Source organism: Balaenoptera borealis (genome assembly GCF_965194805.1).
Source record: "Balaenoptera borealis genome assembly, chromosome: 3".
NCBI lineage: Eukaryota > Metazoa > Chordata > Mammalia > Artiodactyla > Balaenopteridae > Balaenoptera > Balaenoptera borealis.
The window spans coordinates 108,346,430-108,366,163 of record NC_138866.1 but is presented as its reverse complement, the minus strand read 5'-3'; the positions used below and the strand labels follow the sequence as shown (position 1 = coordinate 108,366,163).

The window sequence follows — 19,734 nt, the reverse complement described above, 5'->3', positions numbered from 1 at the left end:
TGAATTCTTAATCACCCAAATGCTACTTTTGTTGACTTATGTAAAAGCTGAAAGGAAAGTGTCAGTCTTTTTTGACCCACAGATTCCTTAGAAACAACTTGTGCACCACAGAGGGTAAGTGCATGCTTGCTTCCCCGAAGAGGGTGTATCCAGATAGCAAGAGTATTGGCTCTAGAGGAAAGGCCCTTGCCCCCAGGAAGGCTGTAGAGGTGACCAGGAGGCAACCACCTGGGGCCACCCACTCCCCTGGAGTAACTCCAGGACTCACGCTTTGATCCCTTTGTGTTTCTCACGGCTTCCCAGGTGGCATTTTCTGCCCCAGGCTTTCCACATGCCTCGTAGGGAATATATGTTGCGACATACCATCTGGCCTTTATGCGTCTCCCCAGTGGCCAGGGTATAAAAACCTGCCTGTTTGGCAGCTACAAGTGCCCACAGTCCCTTTGGTCTCTTTCTTGGTCTGAGTGTTTTTCAACATCAATGGATGTAATTAGGAAGAACTAAACCAAGCATATGGATTCAGGACTGCATTATGACCACAGAGGGAGCTTTACCTTGGAAGAGGAGCTCCGTGGGGCGGACCCAGCTCCAGGCGCCCAGGAAAATGGAGCGAATGTGCCAGGGGAGCTGGCTGGCCTGTTTACAGCTGGGCGCCGTGTCATACAGGCTTAAAGCTCAAACTCTGTGGGTGAAGTATGACTCGTCGGTCATGTTCCCTGACATCCAGAGCTTGGCTGAGGGGAAAGGAGGCAGCTTGCTGACGAGAGCACACGTGTCTATTGGCTCTTTGCAATGGAGAAAATACCAGAACTGCTCAAATCCTGAAGTCGGCATCATTTGTGTTGCTCCTCTTTGAAGAATTGCCAGTTGCTGAATGGCAGTTATTTCCAGAAGGTATGGAGGGAGAAGCCAAAATCAAGCTCCAAGAGAATGGAAAGTAGAAGATAAAATTTAAAAGTGTAAATTACTATATGTACATACAATGGAATACTAAGCAGCTAAATGAAAGGATGGGGAAATTCTTTATGTGCTGATATGGAAAGAACTCTAAGATGTCTTAAGCAAAAAAAACCCCAAAAAACAAAAAAGGAAGATGGAAAATAACAGTTTATGGATTCTTCTCCCATTTGTGTAGCAAAGGAAGTTGGGTGTGAGGCGAGAGTGTTTGTATTTGCTTGTCTATGCGTAAGAGTGTCTAGAGGGATATGCAAAACACTAATGACAATGGTTATATATTTGCAGGCAGCAAGTAGAACCTAAGCTGCTAGGGGATGGCATGGCATTTCTTCATATTTTTATTTTAACCAATTTTTGAATGCATTACTCCTTCAAAAAAATTAAATAACTGTGCTTATAAGTTTTGAAAGTGACATTATAAAGCATATTGAGAGGCCAGTGGAGATTGCATACTAGTAGATTTATAAATACATTTAAATTATCTTGTCTTTATGCCCATCTTTCTACATGAGTAAGGCTGTTTGATTTCCAGCAGTATCTTCTATAACTGATTATCACGTGATGGAACAACTGAGCATTGCATATTTTACACTGAGCATTTTTCCATCAGAAAAACCCAGATAAATATGATTTGTATTCATTAACAAATTCAGAGTTTGAAAATGGTTATGTGTTAATCACTAGAAGGAAGGATTAATCCTTTGTCCTTATTCCATTCGTTCAGCTAACATTTATTGAATAAGTATAATGCACTGTTGACAATTTGCTATATAGTCCACAGTTTTCATCGCATGAAACTGAGTTTGTATAGTATAATTCATGCTATATCCACATAGGAGTAAGTTTGGTTCAGGAACTTTTCTGAAAGATTCTTAACTTAGCTCGTTTGTCCAGAAGGAATATCAATTGGTTCCTGCAAGTTCAAGTTTTTTTTTTTTAATCTTCTAGCAATATCTCGGGAGCATCAGAAAGGTGACCAAGACACTGCTTGGAATAAGGGATATACTATTTACAAACTTGTAGAGCCAAGGATATTTATGTTCCTTATTGTCTCTTTCTCTCCTCCCAAAATACACAGATCTAACCATAGTGCTTCGTGTAAAAAAATCCATGTCCACTTCTTTAAAAAATTGTGGAAATTCTTACTATAGTGGCTTTATACTGTATAAACTTAGCTAAACCTGAACTAATTCTCCCAGGATTACTTTCCCTGGAGGGTTCCAGGTTAGGATTAGCCACAGAAGAAATCTGCATGAGATTTGAAAGGCACAAGTGAAGTAGTATCAACTTTTAGCCTTTGAAGATTGGTTCAGGGTGTCAGGCACGGCAGTAACTTGATGGGTTGGCGCTGATCTGTCAGCTCACATTGAGGATGTGGGTTGTACCTGGGCCCACAGTTCCTATAGTTCCCATTAGATTTCCTGTCTCAGCTTTTCCAAGTCTTAGACCAGGTATGTGTACAGCTCTGTGGCAAAACCTAATAGGTTTTTCCTGCAAGTCACCCACGTCGTTGAGGATGGAGGCCTAGAGAGATAGACGCAGGTTCCAGTACGTCTTCCTGGTTCTTGTTTGTCCTGTTCTCCTCCACTTCACCGTCAAGTCTTTTTCCCCAGTTGCCAAGCCAGTTCACACCCTCCCCCAGGCATAGAGGCCACATCTTGCATTGACTTTTCCACTTGCTCCTGCAATTGCATTATTAATGCTTTATTCTCTATCTCTTACAGTGTTTCTGCTTTTCTGACAAACTCTGACTGATGCAGTACTCCAAAACGTTCAGAGACACGTCTTAGTGTTGCCGTTGCCAACAGCACAGCAAACCTAGGCATCAGTATCTCCATTTTGCAAGAAAGCTGACCCCAGAAAGACAGGTAAGCCACAACGTTGAAAATCCAACTCTATCTAGCTCTAAAACTCCTATCTTTCCACCATACTATATTGCTTTGGCTTTCAAAGTAAAAGAGGAACACAGTGCAAAAGCGCATTGTCATAATAACTGAAAAACCAGCCTTCATGATAGACTAAAGAGAGCATTCACAGCTCTTAACTCAGAGCAATGGGGTTCAAAATGGCACTTGTATTGTGATACATGGCCAACATCTAGAACAAAAATGCCTTGGGCATCCTAGGGTTGAGAAGATGAGTGACATTAGCCTCATAACTTTCTGGGCTATTTTGAATGAGGTGCAGAGATGAGAGTTAGTCATGTGACACTCAGTACAATGAAGTGAGGAATTTGGATTCCTTCTATACAACGCCAAAAAGTCTTCTATGAAAATACCCGTAAATATCTCCAAAGACTGAGGATATTAAGTAATGTTTGGAAATGTAGATTTTTGAATGCTTTTTGCTGGATCCAGCTCTCCTTAGAAACACATGTACAAAGGTAATACCTACGCTGTTCACTAGGTTATTTGAAAATTTTCCATCATACAAAACTTACTAGAAAATGTAATTTTCAAATCTAAATTAATGTTGGCTATGGAAGATGAAAGTCATTGCCCACTGGATAACATAGAGCAAAAAGAAGTTCTCAATTTCATGTGTTAGTTGAAATGTAACAGGGAAAATGTTAGGAGAGAGCAGGTCAGTTTGGAACTGAGAGATTTCTGGAAAACCTTGGGACAGAGGAGTTCTAAATCCATAGAGCAGAGAGTGTAGGATTAGGCTTATTTGTAACCAGGTGCACTATTGTGCTGAGAGAACTGCCTTAGGCTGCTTGTGCTGCTATGAGAGATGCCACAAGCGGGGTAGCTTAAACGACAGCCATTTAATTTTTCATGGTTCTGGACACTAGAAGTCCATGATCACGGTGCCAGCCAATTCAGTTTCTTGTGAGACCTCTCTTCCTGGCCTGTAGATAGCCATCTTCTCACCGTGTGCTCACTTGGCCTTTCTTCAGGGCATGTGCATGGGGAGAGAGAAAGAGCAGGCTGTCTGGTGTCTCTTCTTATAAAGGCCACAAATCGTATCAGATCAGGTCCCCACTCTTATGGCCTCATTTAACCTTAAACACTGGCTCCATCTCCAAATTCAGATACATTGGAGGTTAGGGCTTCAACATACGAATGTGTGTGTGTGACACATTCAGTGCATAACAAGAGTAAAAGTCTGTTTAGAAAGAGAGCAATCCAAACCACAGCCTAACATTCTGTCTCTATTTCCCTTGTGAAGATTGTCTAGGTAAAAATCCTACCTTGATTAAAGACCATGGGTAAACAAGAATAAATAAGAAGACCTTGAGATTTTGGCTTTGTGTTTGAACTTAATCCATTTTGTCTTTCACATCAGCAGCTCAGATTTTCCCAACATGTTCAGGTTGTAACCCCTCTGATTAAGGAAAATAAGGCTTGCCTTACTTTAACAGGCAATTAGTTTTTACAATTAAATAGGAAGAGTCATGATTAATGACCTTGCTAATTGTTCTTCCCTGGTGTGCACATTAATACCAGCAGGATGCTCAGAATTCTGAGGAACATGCACTCTTTGAGCCTACCATGCTCCATTGTGGTGGATCCAAAGCTGAGGGAGACTCAAACCCTGCCCTCTAGGAGATCAGAGTATAGTACAAAAGATATGTCAACAGATATATTACAACAACAAGGGAAAGACCTTGTCAGTTTTCCTGATGTCTGGCATGGCATTGATGGAATGTGTACCTTAGCCAGTTAATTGCCAATAACCCCAGCAGGCTTGTGAGGAAGAAAGTGTACCATGGGTATGCAGGAGAAATTCTGAATCATTGGTGGTATGGCAGTTTTCTAGAATGTCCTCAAAGGAGGGGAATATGTTCAAATTGTACAAACTAAGTAGAACCCAGAATTTTACTTTAAAGAGAAGCTAGAACAGTATTTCCAATTGTCCAGGTAATTGCTGTCATGTAAAGAAATCCTACCCGATCTTTAGGGGTCACTTCCTCTATTGAACCTCTCAATTCTGACAGCTGGAAGTGACCGCTCCCCCTCAGAACACTCCAGAACTCTGTTCTGCTTAGCTGCCATTTAATGCCTTCTTATGTAACTGTTATTTTTTTTAATTTTGTTTCTTTTAAAAATCTTTATTGGAGTATAGTTGATTTACAGTGTTGTGTTAGTTTCAGGTGTAAAGCAAAGTGAATCAGCTATATATATGTGTGTATATATATATATATATATATATATATATATATATCAGCTACACATATACATATCCATTCTTTTTTAGATTCTTTTCCCATATAGGTCATTACAGAATACTGAGTAGAGTTCCTTGCGCTATAGCGTAGATCCTTATTAGTTATCTATTTTATGCATAGTAGTGTGTATATGTTACTCCAAATCTCCTAATTTATCACTTCCCCCCACGTTTCCCCTTTGGTAACCATAAGTTTGATTTCGAGATCTGTGAGTCTGTTTCTGTTTTGTAAATAAGTTCATTTATATTATTTTTTAATTAGATTCCACATATAAGTGATATCATATGATATTTGTCTTTCTCCACTTAGTATGATAATCTCTAGGTCCATCCATGTTGCTGTGAATGGCATTGTTTCGTTCTTTTTTATGGCTGAGTAATATTCCATCGTATATTATGTAACCCTGTTATCATCCCTGGGGAGTTTTGCATCCTAAAAGCTGAATGTCAGAACTGTATAATGTTAGGCCAGAAGGCTCACAGATTTTTTGATTCAGCTTCACCCACTTACATATGAGAAAACTGAGGCCCATTCAAATAACATTCATCGAGAGATTAAGTCTCTCTGAGATAGTGACATTTAACCACAGACTTAGAGGCGGTGGAAGGAATTAGTGCAGTACCTTAGAGAGGGCATGTGCCTGGCATGTTCATAGAAGGCTCATGGTCAGGAGGCTGTTCTAGCTGGAGCAGAGGAGCAAGAGGGAGAGTGGAAGGGGATGAGGTCCAAAGGGGAGGGGAGGATCAGGGCATGGAGGGGCTATTGGCTTACAGTCACTTACTCTGAGGAAAGTGGAAGCCATTGGAAGGACTTTTGGGGAGGGGGGGTCAGTTAAGTGTAACTTACATAGAGTAAAATTCCCCAATTTTTTTTTTAAAAGGAATTCCTTTATTATTATCATTTTTATTATTTATTTATTTATTTATTTTTGACTGTGTTGGGTCTTCGTTTCTGTGCGAGGGCTTTCTCTAGTTGCGGCAAGCGGGGGCCACTCTTCATCGCGGTGCGCGGGCCTCTCACTATCGCGGCCTCTCTTGTTGCGGAGCACAGGCTCCAGACGCGCAGGCTCAGTAATTGTGGCTCACGGGCCCAGTTGCTCCACGGCATGTGGGATCTTCCCAGACCAGGGCTCGAACCCGTGTCCCCTGCATTGGCAAGCAGATTCTCAACCACTGCGCCACCAGGGAAGCCCAAATTCCCCAATTTTAAGTGTACAATTTGATGACTTGACAAATGAATGCAGTTGAATAAACACCATCACAATAATCAAGATATAGAACAGCTGCGTCACCCCCAAAAGTTCCCTCATATCCATTTGGAGTCAATTCCTGTCCCTACTCCTAGCACTTGGCAACCACTGATCTGAATTCTGTTCCTGTATTTTTGCTTTTTCCAGAAATTCATATAAATGGGAATTCATATAGACTCCTACAGTAACCTTTGTATCTGGCTGCTTTTACTTAGAATAGTGCTTTTGAGACTCATCCAAGTTGTTGCAAGTGTCAGTAGTTCATTCTTTATTGCTGAGGAGTGTTGCAGTGTATGGACGTACCTGTTTGTTTATCCATTTACCAGTTGAAGAACATTTGGATTGTTTCCAGTTTGGGGCCATTATAAATAAAGCTGTTATAAACACTCATGTATAGAACTTTCTGCAGAGTATTTTTTTCTCTTGGGTAAATCCCTAGGAGTGGAATTGCTGGGTCATGTGAGAAGGGTATGTTTAACTTTATAAGTAATTAGCAAACTATTTTCCAAAGTGAATGTCCTTTTTGTATTTCCGTAAACAATGTATGAGAGTTCCAGTAATCCTGCATCCTCATCAACACCTGGCATTGTTGGGTTTTAAATTTTAGTCATTCTCATAGGTGTTTTTTAATTTGCATTTTCCCAATGAGTAATATTTTTTGAGCACATAGCTTTTCAAGTGCTTATTTATCATTCATATTTCTTATTTGGTGAAGTGTCTCTTCAAATCTTTGCTTATTATTTTTAGTCTTCTTATTATCGAGTTGTAAAAGTTCTTTACATATGTTGGATACAAGTCCTTTATCAGATATATGTCTTGTATCTTTTCATTTTTTCTTGATTCCAGTGTATCATTTTTTTCTTTGATGATGTCCCCTTTAAGAAATCTGGCTAGCCCAAGGTCACAAAGATTTTTTTCCTATTTTTTTATTCTAAAAGTTTTATACTTTTAGGCTTTACATTTAGGTCTATGATCCAGCCTGAGTCAAATTTTGTGAATGGTGTAAGATAAAGGTTGAGATTTTTTTCCATTTAAATGTTCATTTGTTCAACCTTCATTTATGGAAAAGATTATTCTTTACTCATTGAATTACCTGGACACCTGTTTTGAAAATCAATTGACCAGATATGTGTGGGTCTATTTCTGGTCTCTGTCTGTCTTTATGCCAATACCACAAAGTCTTAATTAATGTTGCTTAATGGTAGGTCTAGAAAATTTAAGAGTATTAGAATGTGAAATGCATTTGGGCCAGTCCAGCAGATGAAACTTATTCATAATTGCCTTTGGAAAACTATTTGTTGGTGAACAGAGTCTAACTGAGCCCAGAAAGAATGCCTTTCAAAAGTGGAAGATGTTGAAACCAGGAGATGGCCCCATGTCCTTTTTCCTAGCCTGGCAACCGTGTGACTGCAAAAGTAACAGTATTTCTGAAAGCAGACTGCTTGGATTCTTTTTGTAGAATCTTGTTTTTTCCAGAATTGTACTGGTTCTTTAAACGGGAGGAAAAATTCATAAGTCAGCAAGGGAAGTATTTCGTAGCTTCTCAGATAAGCTCCCTGCCTTTTGTGCCTCATTCCTGCCAAGTGGGCAAAGTTTTCTACCTGTTGGAAATCAGGCTGTTCCTTATCCAAATAAAACATCTTCTTCTCTTACCACCAATCTTTTTTCTCCTGATAATATTCCTCATGGGTAATGGCTCTCCCTTTTCTAAAATTTGGCACCTTCCATCTATGTTGGTAGAGCTGTTCCAACGACAAGTCCTTTGACTTGTCTCAGGAAACTGTGGTGTCTCAGGAAACTGTGGACGTTGGCATTTGGTTACTAACTGGGTGACCTGGGGCAAATTATTTAACCTGAGCTTCATCCTTTCCAGTACAATGCAGCTATCACCATTAACTTCCCTCTTTCCCACAAGACTTGTGAAAATCAAATGTGATAATGTACATAACGATATTCTAAGGAGTATGGGGGCACAGTGTATAAATGTTGGTCACTAGAATTGCAAATAGTAGATAGTGTTGATTCTGTGCTCCTGCTTACATGTTTTTAAAAATATATTGAACTAAGCCAGGGTTTTTTTGGGTGGCTACAACATGCTTGGCATGGGACAAGCTACTATGGGGTAGAAAAGAAGTATAGTTACAGTACCTATCACCTCAAAGAGCCAATAATTTTAGGTAGGAGAAAAATCTTGCACACATGAAGTAATGAGAGACCAATAATAAGAGCTCATATTTGGAAATCTTTTCAAGCTGATTTCTTTCACGTGCTTTATCTCATCTCATTCTTACAAACAGCTCTGCACAGTAAGTAGGGCAGATATATTTTGTCCTAATTTTACAGATGAGGAAACCTGGGCCAAAAAAGCTCAGATGATTTCTCCAAAGTTATAAAGCTTATCAACAGTGGAATTGGGACCCAAATCCAGATTATTTTCTGACTCCTAGTCCAGAAAATCTATTCCGGTGGTTCTCAAACTTTGATGTGATTAAGAACTATTTAGGGAACTTGTTAAAAATGCGAGTTACTGGGCTTCCCTGGTGGCACAGTGGTTGAGAATCTGCCTGCCAATGCAGGGGACACGGGTTCGAGCCCTGGTCTGGGAAGATCCCACATGCCGCGGAGCAACTGGGCCCGTGAGCCACAACTACTGAGCCTGCATGTCTGGAGCCTGTGCTCCGCAACAAGAGAGGCCGCGATAGTGAGAGGCCCGTGTACCGTGATGAAGAGTGGCCCCCGCTTGCCACAACTAGAGGAAACCCTCGCATAGAAACGAAGACCCAACACAACCAAAAAAATAAAGTAAATAAATAAATAAATAAGTCAGGAGCTCTTTAAAAAAAGAAAAAATGCGAGTTACTAAATCAGTTGTTCTGGGTCTAAGAATCTGATCTTTAAACAAATAGTTCATATAATTCTCCGGGAGGTAGGCTATGCTTTGTTCCCCACCAATTTACTCTGCTGGCACAAACTGTGACAAGCAGAAGCGGAGAGCTGCTACACTTCCGTGCCGCTGGCAGGCAGAACACAAATTCTGGAGCCAGACTGCCTGCATTTGCATCCTGCTTTCTTAGGAGATCGGGATTGACATAGACACACTGCTAGATATAAAACAGATAACTAATAAGGACCTAATGTATAGCCCAGGGAACGCTACTCAATACTCTGTAATGACCTATATGGGAAAAGAATCTAAAAAAGAGTGGATACATTTATGTGTATAACTGATGCACTTTGCTGTGCAGCAGAAACTAACACAACTCCAGTAAGAATTTTTTAAATTAAAATAAAATAAATCCTGCTTTCATTGCCTTCTACCTGGGCAAATCATGTAACCACTTTGTGTCTCAATTCCCCATCTATAAAACGGGGTAATGGTAATTCCCTGAAGGTCCAGTGTTTAGGACTCGGTGCTTTCACTGCCGGGGCCCTGGGTTTGATCCCTGGTTGGGGAAGTAGGAACCTGCAAGCCACGTGGCCAAAAAAAAAAAAAAAATGGGGTAGTACCAGTACATACCTCACAGGCTTGTGATGAACAGTAAATACGTTATTGATTGTAAAGTAATTAAAACCAGTGTTGGTATTTATGTTTGTGAGAAGGGGAATGTGGCCCATAGAAACACTGCCATGTGAAGGACGATGGGAAACAGCCTTTCTGAGATGCAGTCGCCTCATCCTTCACCCTAAATACCTCCCGTTCCTTCTATGCCCACTCTTCTCATCTTGCAGACAGCTATTGGCAGCTCTAGGCACTAGTTCCTTGGGAGGCAGGCTAAAGCCAGTTATCTCTGCTTGCAAAGTAACTGGACGGTTCCAAGGGGCCCTCCAGCCTTAAGTCGACTTTGTTGCTTTATCCCATTTAAATCCACATTCTCTGTTGAAGGAAATAAACCAACACAGTAAAGCTTGCTGATAGTCACTCCATCTGTATTATGGCACACAATGATGGCTGGACGTTAAAGGTTTGATATATAGGTCTATTTTTTTATTGCCAGTCCCTGCCCCTGAAGAAAGTATTAAAATTTCCAGATGAGTAATCAAACAATAAATAGATGAGACAGTTGCTGTGAATATCTGATTTTTTGCATAATAATGAGATATGGCTGGATAATGCACTCTGCCATCCCCAGTTTGTCTAAATTATCATTTTGATTGGTCAAATGCATAAGAAAGATATACCAATAAAGTCATGTCAAGTGCTCCGTTGTAAATTGATGCAGGATGGAGGTTTCTGTAGCTTTGAGGTGAGGTGGGGGCAGGGAAAACTGGTTCTTCTGTAAGTAACTTTGGGGAGGTGTTTTCTTCAGCCAATTCATTAATCAAAGACATCTGAAATCCTCACTTCTTCCAGGGTCACATGCATAAACATGAGGTAGTTTGTACCTTCTGAGGCCTGGTGTGTTGTTTTTGGAATTGAAAATAAGAATCAAATTTGGAAGAGAAGGGTTGTTCTAGGACATCTGGGATTTGTTTTGTGCAGAGCTTTTGCATCCCTGAGATATAACATCAGAATGTTGATAGAACTTCTGAATCAGAAAGGCCGTTCATTAGGGAACATGATGTCAGTAAATCCAAATAGCTCTTTTTTCACCTTAAAAAAAAAAAAAAAGTAAGAATTCTGTAAGTTCCAAATTGGGATGAAAACTAAAATTGCCTGAAGTATTTTGACTTGCCACTGCTTTTTCTTCTTGGTTATGTAACATTTGGTTTAATATGTGTGATAATTCATCCTGGATTTTATTTTTAAACTTTTCCTATTGCTGCGTTGAACTCTCGTGTTCATCCTTTGTACTGATGTAAGTGTTCCATGGCCCGGCCTGTAAGCTCCTTGAGGTGAGGATCTATATCTTGGCAGGATATATGCCCTGGGGGGGCTTGCAAATAGTAGGTGCTCAAGCAGAGCACCAACCTAGCATTCAGAAAGTCTAGGATTGCTAAACATGAATCATGCTTTCAAAATTTTCAAAACAATAACCAGAAAAACTATAGGATGGTATTTATTATAAACAAATATAGCAGTCATTTATCAAGCACCAACCATGGGCCAAGCACCATACAGACGTTAGCTCATTTACTGTGTATGTCTCGGCCAAGAGGAAATTCTTACCCCTCTTTTTCAGGGAAAGAAACTGAGGCACATAAATGCTTGGTAGTTGGGCCACAGTGACACAGTCAGTAATTACATTTGCATCCATCTAACTCCAAGATTCCTTTCGCTAAACCACACATTATTTGCCATTATCATTATTAAAATTATATTACTCCAATCTCTTTTGTCTCCGGGATATCCTAGTCAGCCACTCAACTGACACACATACCCTGACATCTGAGTGCTTTCCAGTGCTTTCCAGGTTGGCATGTAAGTCACCCAGCCTTGAGAGCTGGGAACTGGCATCTTTCAAAATCCCACACCTCCCAGGGGCTGTCGACAGAGTTGAGCTAAAGAGCCTTCTTGGAATGACAGCTGAAGATTTCCTGGAAATCAGAGGCTGCATATTCTAGTAACAGGATACTTTAGTAAAAGGCAAAATGCATGGAGGTAACCTGGGATTTAAAATTTTTTATTTATTTATTTATTTATTCATTCATTCATTTATTTATTTTTGGCTGTGTTGGGTCTTCGTTTCTGCACACGGGCTTTCTCTAGTTGCGGTGAGCGGGGGCTACTCTTTGTTGCGGTGCGCGGGCTTCTCATTGTGGTGGCTTCTCTTGTTGCCGAGCACGGGCTGTAGGCATGCGGGCTTCAGTAGTTGTGGTATGCGGGCTCAGTAGTTGTGGCTCGCGGGCTCTAGAGCGCAGGCTCAGTAGTTGTGGCACACAGGCTTAGTTGCTCTGCGGCATGTGGGATCTTCCCCGACCAGGACTCGAACCCGTGTCCCCTGCGTTGGCAGGCGGATTCTTAACCACTGCGCCACCAGGGAAGTCCCTGGGATTCTTTTAAAGGTAATAATATAAATGTAAAGAAATCTCTAGTTGCACTGGGGAAATAAAATTTGGGCTTGTCTCAAAATCTGTGAAATATATAGTGTGATGAGTTGATCATGGAAGGGAAATCATTGTGCCTCAAGGGAAGAATCTTTTGTTGGACTGATTTGCTGTGATTAATTTATTATTAATTAATGACACTTTGAGGATCATCTGAGGAAAAGGATACAAGGTGTGACCTACACCAGGGATAATGTCTTTCCTGACTAGTATTAGTCTAGTCACTATCGGAGGTGACTAAAAATATCTCGGATACCTGTTATTCTGACTGATACTGTTTATAGCTCATTGCTTTAAGCTCCATGTATTGTATCTGTGCACTGCTCCCTGCCCCCATTTCCCCTCCTGACCCAAGGAGATCCTTGAAGGCACACATTGACTGTCTTCCAGGGCTGAGCAGAATATCTGATCAGAGTAAGTATATGTCGTTGTGGTATAATAAAGAATAAATATTTGGTTTTGGTCCCAGATTCCTGGAACAGAGCTCCTAAAACCCTTGGAATTTATTGTCTTCTATATGCTAATGAGATGATTCCTGGAGGAGAGCCCTAGGTGGCTTCTGGGTAGGGGCTGTTCACCAGAGAAACCTACCAAGTGGTTACAGGCTTAGAACTTTCAGCCCCACCTCTGGAGAGGGGAGAGGGGCTGGAGATTGAATTCAGTCACCAACGGCCAGTGATTTAATCAATCATGCCTATGTCATAACACCTCCGTTAAAAGCTCTAAATGATGGGGTCGGGGGAGCTTCCAGGTTGGTGAAGATACTGATGTACTGAGAAGGTGGCGTACTCAGAGAGGGCATGCAAACTCTGTGACCCGCTCCCCACTTCCAAAAACATTGCCCTGTGCATCTGTTGCATTTGGCTCTTCGGAGCTGTATCCTTTATCATAAACTGGTGAATTGTTCTAGCAAATAATGGAACATGCAGGGCATTGCAGTGGGAACCCCTGAATTTGCAGTCAGCCAAGCTGCAGTGCAGGGAGTGTGGGGATTCCATTTGCAGCTGGTGTCTGAAGTGGAGGCAAGTCTTGTGGGACTGAACCCTTGATCTGTGGGACTGAACCCTTGATCTGTGGGGTCTGGGCTAACTCTGGGCAGCTAGTGTCTGAATTAAATTGAATTGTAGGATACACAGTTGGTGTTGGAGAATCGAGGATTTGGTTGTGGTTGTTTGGAAAAGACAACATTTGATGTCAGAAAAAAAATACATAATGTTTTATGAATGAATGAATGAATGGAGGAATGAAAGAATCTTTGTTACTTGGTATATTTTAGTCACAAGTGAATGAAAACCTGATTCAAACTGACTTCAATACTAAAGAAAGCTTACTGATTCATGACACTTCAAAGGTCCAGGGCAGGGCAACATCAGGCTGTGCCCTATGGAGTGACTCAATAATGTCCCAAAGACTGTTTCTTTCTGCCTCTCTCCACTCTTCCTTCTGCAGTGCCATGTTAAGGTGGCTTCCCTGGGGTTCCCAAGATGGAACTTAGCAACTTCCAGCCACTTCTCATTAAATTCCAGGAGGAAAGAATGACTGTCTTTGTGGATCCATTCCATCAGAATTCTGAGGATCATTCTGATTGGACCAACTAAGGTCACATGCCTATCTCTGACCAATCACTGTGCCTGAGAATGCCCTGAGTGGCTTAGTGTAGGTTATTTAGTAGAAGGTTTCTTAGGACTTCATGCATTCTCATACTGAAACTGGAGGTTTTGGAGAGGGGAGAGTAGATGCTGGGACGGCAACCAGCTAATCTCCATTCCATATGGAATGTGCTTATGTGGTATAACAGGTAACGTCGTTCCTAAATGTATTCATTTGTTTGTTTACTACCATATTAGAAAATATTTCAATCACCTAATCCCTAGCAAATGTTCTATCCAGGAGAAGTCAGGCCTTACCACAAGCTGACTATGTAGTATATTACATTTGGATCAAACCAATTGTGTGTCTGATAATACTTTGTAAACTACACAGCCTGTAAAAACAGATGAGATGATCCTATGAGCAACCTGAGAAATATAAGCACATATTGTGACAGACTTTTAATGTTTGACCCAAGTTCTGTAACAAGCTCTGAATAAGTTTATTAATAGCCCCCAAATTCACAATCAAATAGATCATTACTTGATGAAGATCTAGACTTCACCTTGACCTTTTACCAGATTTGTGGCTCATTTACCACCCAATAAAGGTAGGTGTGATAGCAAAAACCTCACTGGCCAATTGGCACTCCAAGTTTTTAGCCCTCAAGTTGGCACACTTAAAGAGCCAAAGAATAAATATTTTAGGCTTTGCGAGCCGTGTGGTCTCTGTTGCAACTTAATTCTCCTATAGTGAGGCAAAAGCAGCCGTAGACAATGTGTACATGAATGACTAAGGCTGTATTCCAATAAAGTTTTATTTATGGGAACTGAAATTTGACTTTTATATAATTTTCATGTGTCATGAAACATTAGTAATCTTTTAATTTTTTTCCATATATTTAAAATATACAAACCATTTTTAGCTCATGGGCTGTACAAAACCAGGTGGCAGGTGGGATTTGGCTCATGGACTATAGTTTGCCAACCCCCATGTTAGCTCAAATGTGGCGAACCATGAAATTTATGAAGAGGAGATGAAAATGACATTACCTGGTCCAGTAATTTGCACATTCACAAAAAAATCTTACCCTACTTTGTGTATAGGTTCTATAAGTTTAGTCATTTTTTTGGGTCTCTTTCATTAAACCAATGGGTGGTTCAGAATTGTCAGAATTCACTTTTATCTTTAAAGTCAAAAAGATTTAAACTTTTTGAAGAAACATGGGAGTGATTTCAGGTTATGACTGGAATCAAGATTAGGCTGCATCTTTGTTGGAGCTGGTGCAAGCTTAGCAGATCCATAACCAAACTCAACATTTTCCTCCCAAAGTTACTTGCTATCAACCATGCCTATTTTAGGCAATGGAACCCCATTACTAGTTAACCAGGCTTGACTCTTTAGAGTTATTGTATAGTGAGCATTTTATAGGAATCCAGTGTAGTGGACCTGCCTCCCTGGGCCCTGGAGATGGGACACAACCCATATTTAACCAGAGTACTGTGTCTCCTTAGCTACAGCGATTGGTTTAGGGATGGGCCGATGACCCAAAGAAATGATCATATTCCTTACTGGGACTTCTGTTAGAATCATCAGGTTGAGTTGAGCTTCTGTTACTTGCAACCCAAGGAATCCTGACTAATTGAATTGCCATTTAATTCTCCTCTCTCATTCCCAGCATCTCCCCTCTCACTATCTAGTCTGTCACCGTGCCCTCTAATTTATCGGAAATGTCTTTCAAATCCATTCTTTTCTCTCTATTCTTAATTATTTCACCATCACCTCCTTCTGTTTCTCACAGTAGCCTCAATGGTATCCTATTAATAAATACTTTTTGACAGACAAGCCATATGTTACAATGGCAGCAGAGTAGATTGGCAAGAGCACTGGATTTAGAGTCAGTTAGAACCTGGGTTTGAATCTTATTCAGTCGCTTACCAGAAAAATGTATTAACTCCTTTAGATATTAGTTTCCCTGTTTTTATGATGAGGATTACCTCCTAGTATTAATGTGAGAATTAAAGGAAAATAATACATGTGAATCAAACAGTACAGATACATAGTAGACATCCAAGAAATGAGGGTTCTTATGGGTGAAAGAAACTGTGAAAGACCCAGCTGGCATCCTTGGAGAGTATTCAGGTGTTCTTTCCACAGTCCTTGCTCCCCTTCCATTTATCGTGCTCATTACTTCTTACCTTCCTGCGGAGGTCGTTTCAGTGTGCAGCCTCATTACGCATAAATCTCCTAAGGGCTCCGCTAGCTGCACAGACTCTTCACTCTGACCCCAAGAACCTTCCATTTTCTGTCTTCACCCTATCTGGCCTCCCTCTGGTCACTACCATGAGGCCTCTTTTTCTACCAAGTGACCTCTTCTACTGTCTGCCAGATATACCACCTGAAGTCCTTATGCTGGTAAACTTGAATTTGAGCTATTTGCCTTCACCCAGTCTCAAACCCTCCATTCTCTCAAGGCTTTCTCTTCCTCTTGTTTCTCCACCTCCTTCTCAGTGCATTCACAGAACTTGTTCTCTTATCTAGGCTGCTCTCCATGTGTGTCTTCTCTACTAGCTGGCAAGTTCCTGGAGATCAGGGCTTGTTGGGCATATATGTGTAACCATCTCCCTGTTGCCGAGCTCCCACGCAATGGAGTGCCCATGCCCAGGGTTCAGTAGGTATGCGCTGAGTGAAGGAATCCAGTCTTTCATGGAGCTGATGGGTTAGGAGACCCAGGGTCATAAACACACTATTACTCAGGATTCCGTCTAGAAAACAGAAATCATACTAGATATTTCAAAGAGAGGAAATTTAATGCAGAGAATCAGTTACATGGGTGTTAGTAGGCTTAGAGCACAGAAAAAGGAACACTGGGCAAATGTCAAGGTAGTAACTGCAGGAAGCAGCTGCCACTCCTGGAAAAGGAAGAGGTGGGAGACGGCAGAGCCTAGGAGTATGGAGAAGGAGCCCTGGAGAGCAGAGGCCCAGACCTGAGGAGGAGGTGCTGCCCAGCTGTTGCTGGCGCCCCTGCTGGTCAGCAGAGGGACCCTGAGTTGCTGGCGCTCAGATCTCTGCTGGCACATTGCAGGGGGGCTCGGTGAGGCCTGGGAGGGCTTAAGGGAGGCGGAGGCTAGAGCCCAAGCCACTGTGGGAGGGAAGCCAGCAGGAACAGCACAACCAGGAGGGAGGCTTCTTCTCCCCCTCTCTCTCCTTCCAGCATTCCTCTAGGACTTCCTGTTTGCAGAAACTCACCGGAAGTCAGCTGGCAAAGGAGTTTGGGAAATAAAATTTTCAGAACAAAGTATAGAGAGCTGAATTTGGAGCTGAGAGAGGACTGGCAAATAACCAGCTCAACATGTTTACTATAACTCGCCTGTTTTAGAGGAAGAAACCAAGGCTCAGAGGGTTTCAGTGATTTGCTCAATGCCTCTTCTTTAAATCTTTGATTCCGTGATCTTACTCTACCCTCTTAGGAATACTGCGTTTTGTTTTTTTTTTAGGAGGAGATAGTACCCAACCTTGATAAATTGTAAGAATGTCTTTCTAATTCTCTCCCTTTAGGCCCTTATATGCTGATTAATGGCATGTAACATGCTGTATAGGACACGTATGATGCTTTGAACAATTAAAAAAAAGAAAGCTGACTGCTTTGCCAGATGTATTGATTGCTGAACAAGATATTTTAATGAGATTCAGCGAGGGTCATGTGAGTCAGTCTACCCAACAACATATGAATTTCTAGTTACCAAGTCACTGGGGACAAGGGTGCCTCAATATGGCTCTGAAAAATAAGTGTAACAAATTGCAGCAGAAACCATCACAGAACACTTCTACTCCAGAGTAGTAGTAGGGTTTGTTTTATTTTTGCTGTAAGAAAGTTGGTAAATGAAGGGAAAAAAAGAACATCTCCCAAATAGATTATTTAGCATCTAAAAGCGTCTTCTCCCAGTGTCCCTCCATGGCTCTGCCAAGGAGCATGGACATTCGCAGACAGCAGTCCCAGGAGACTGGCAGTTGACGGGATGAGCCCTGCACGGATGGCCATTTTGAAACTCAGATGAAAATATAATAGAATAAGGGAAAAGGTGCAGAAAGGACCCTGACCTTTGCCACTGGATCTATCCTTAAAGATGAGGTGGGCTGGAATGACTCCAAGACTAAGTGTGGTCATTGGAGAAGTAGCCCCAGGACCTCTTGTAGTTGGGGGAGGTGAGGGTTTGTGCAGTGCAGAGAGGCCAGAAACACAGGGTGTATAACATGATTTACCTTATTTAACAAGGTGAACCACCAAACCGGGGTGAGGTGATCAAGAAGCTTGAGTGAGCTTCACCAGCGTTCTCAGCCCAATCACATCCAGCAAACACAACTCTGTTAGAACAAGGCTGAGAGACTCCTAACACAGCCAATGGGGAGCCCACTAGCCAAGTATGAAAACCAGCTGTTTCCTAGGAGTCACTTGTAACTGAAGCCAATGGTCAAAAGGGAGGCCGGAGTTGGATGTAAACACAAAGACATACAACCTTCTTAAAATGCATGTTTATAAGTATATGAACGCCTGCCTCCTGGTAGTTAGATTGTAAAAGATATGTGAGTACCCAAGCATATTTTTAGAAAGTATCACTAAAGAAGTTTGAGCATTAAGAGAAAACTTCAAATATTGACTCCTTCAGTATTTGGTTCCATCAGCAACAAACAAAATTATGCTTACTGAGAAAGTTAGATCAATCTTCTTCCTTCTTCCTTCCCTTCCCCTCTCCCTCCCTCCTTTCTTTCTTTTCTCTTTATTTTCTTCTTTCTAAAATCACATTGAAATTACAAAAATGGTACTTCTCCCCCTCACCTTCTGAGTTATGTTTTGATCTGATGGAGAATGCAAGGGAAGGAAAAGACACATAGGTTGGCAGTTTTCTTCTAACTACAAGAATACATTCCTGCTTAGATTTCATATTGGATCAGTTGCCCTTTTTCCCAGAAGATTTGAGTTAATTGTGGATGGATCCAGGCTGGTTGGATATACCTTGAGGTCCATCTTTTTTTTTTTTACGGGGTGAGGGGACGCAGGTGGCAGTGTTCCATTGTGACTTTTTTAGTGTCTGATAGGACTGAGATCAAAAATCAAAAATTGTTGTGAGTTAGCGTAGAGGGTTGTTTTTGTTGTTGTTGTTTTTGTTTCTATTAAAGGTGGTCTCTCCCTTTGCCCCACCCCCCCCCCCACATAAGTTAAATAGAGGTTTGTTTAGGAAGAAAATGCAATTTAGTGAATCATAACTCACAGCAAAGCCGGGAGGGGTAAGAGAAGTAACAAAAGAATAATTACATTGGCAGCTGCAAAAATCATCTTGTGTCTGAGCTAGTCAGCTTAAAGCTAGCAGAGGGTAACCCTCCTTCTCCATCTGCAGACCTGAATGAGCTTCTATAGCCCGTGCATCTGGGAACTCATGTGATCTGCTGCCTTCAGTAACAAAAGTATTCTTATATTAAACCAGCTTTTATTGAGAGTCCATTGGGCATCGATTCTGTTTCCTCGCTGAGTAACCTTGGACAAATTAGTTAAATGCCCTGTGCCGCAATATTCCCATCTGTAAAATGGACATAATAAAAACCTGTTACTCATAAGGCGGTTATTAGGATTAAATTAAGTGAGTTATTATTTGTGAAGAACTTAGAACAGTACCTGGCCCATGGTAAATCCTACATAGTCACTTATTAAATTATTTCAAGTGACAGGGAAGTAGCTTCTGCCATTGGTTGGTGGGGAAAAGAAGGCTAAAAGTGCCCCCAAAAA

At 41.3% G+C, this 19,734-nt stretch overlaps 1 protein-coding gene across 1 annotated transcript in view; it reads left to right on the top strand.

Annotated features, from left to right (window-relative positions):
- The window catches only part of LOC309626823 (uncharacterized protein), a 426,800-nt gene that overhangs the window by 290,830 nt on the left and 116,236 nt on the right, over positions 1-19,734 (top strand). Inside the window, exon 3 of the mRNA XM_082388186.1 lies at positions 2,682-2,825. The gene's annotated coding sequence lies outside the window, so the exon portion shown is untranslated. The remainder of the gene's footprint in view (positions 1-2,681; positions 2,826-19,734) is intronic.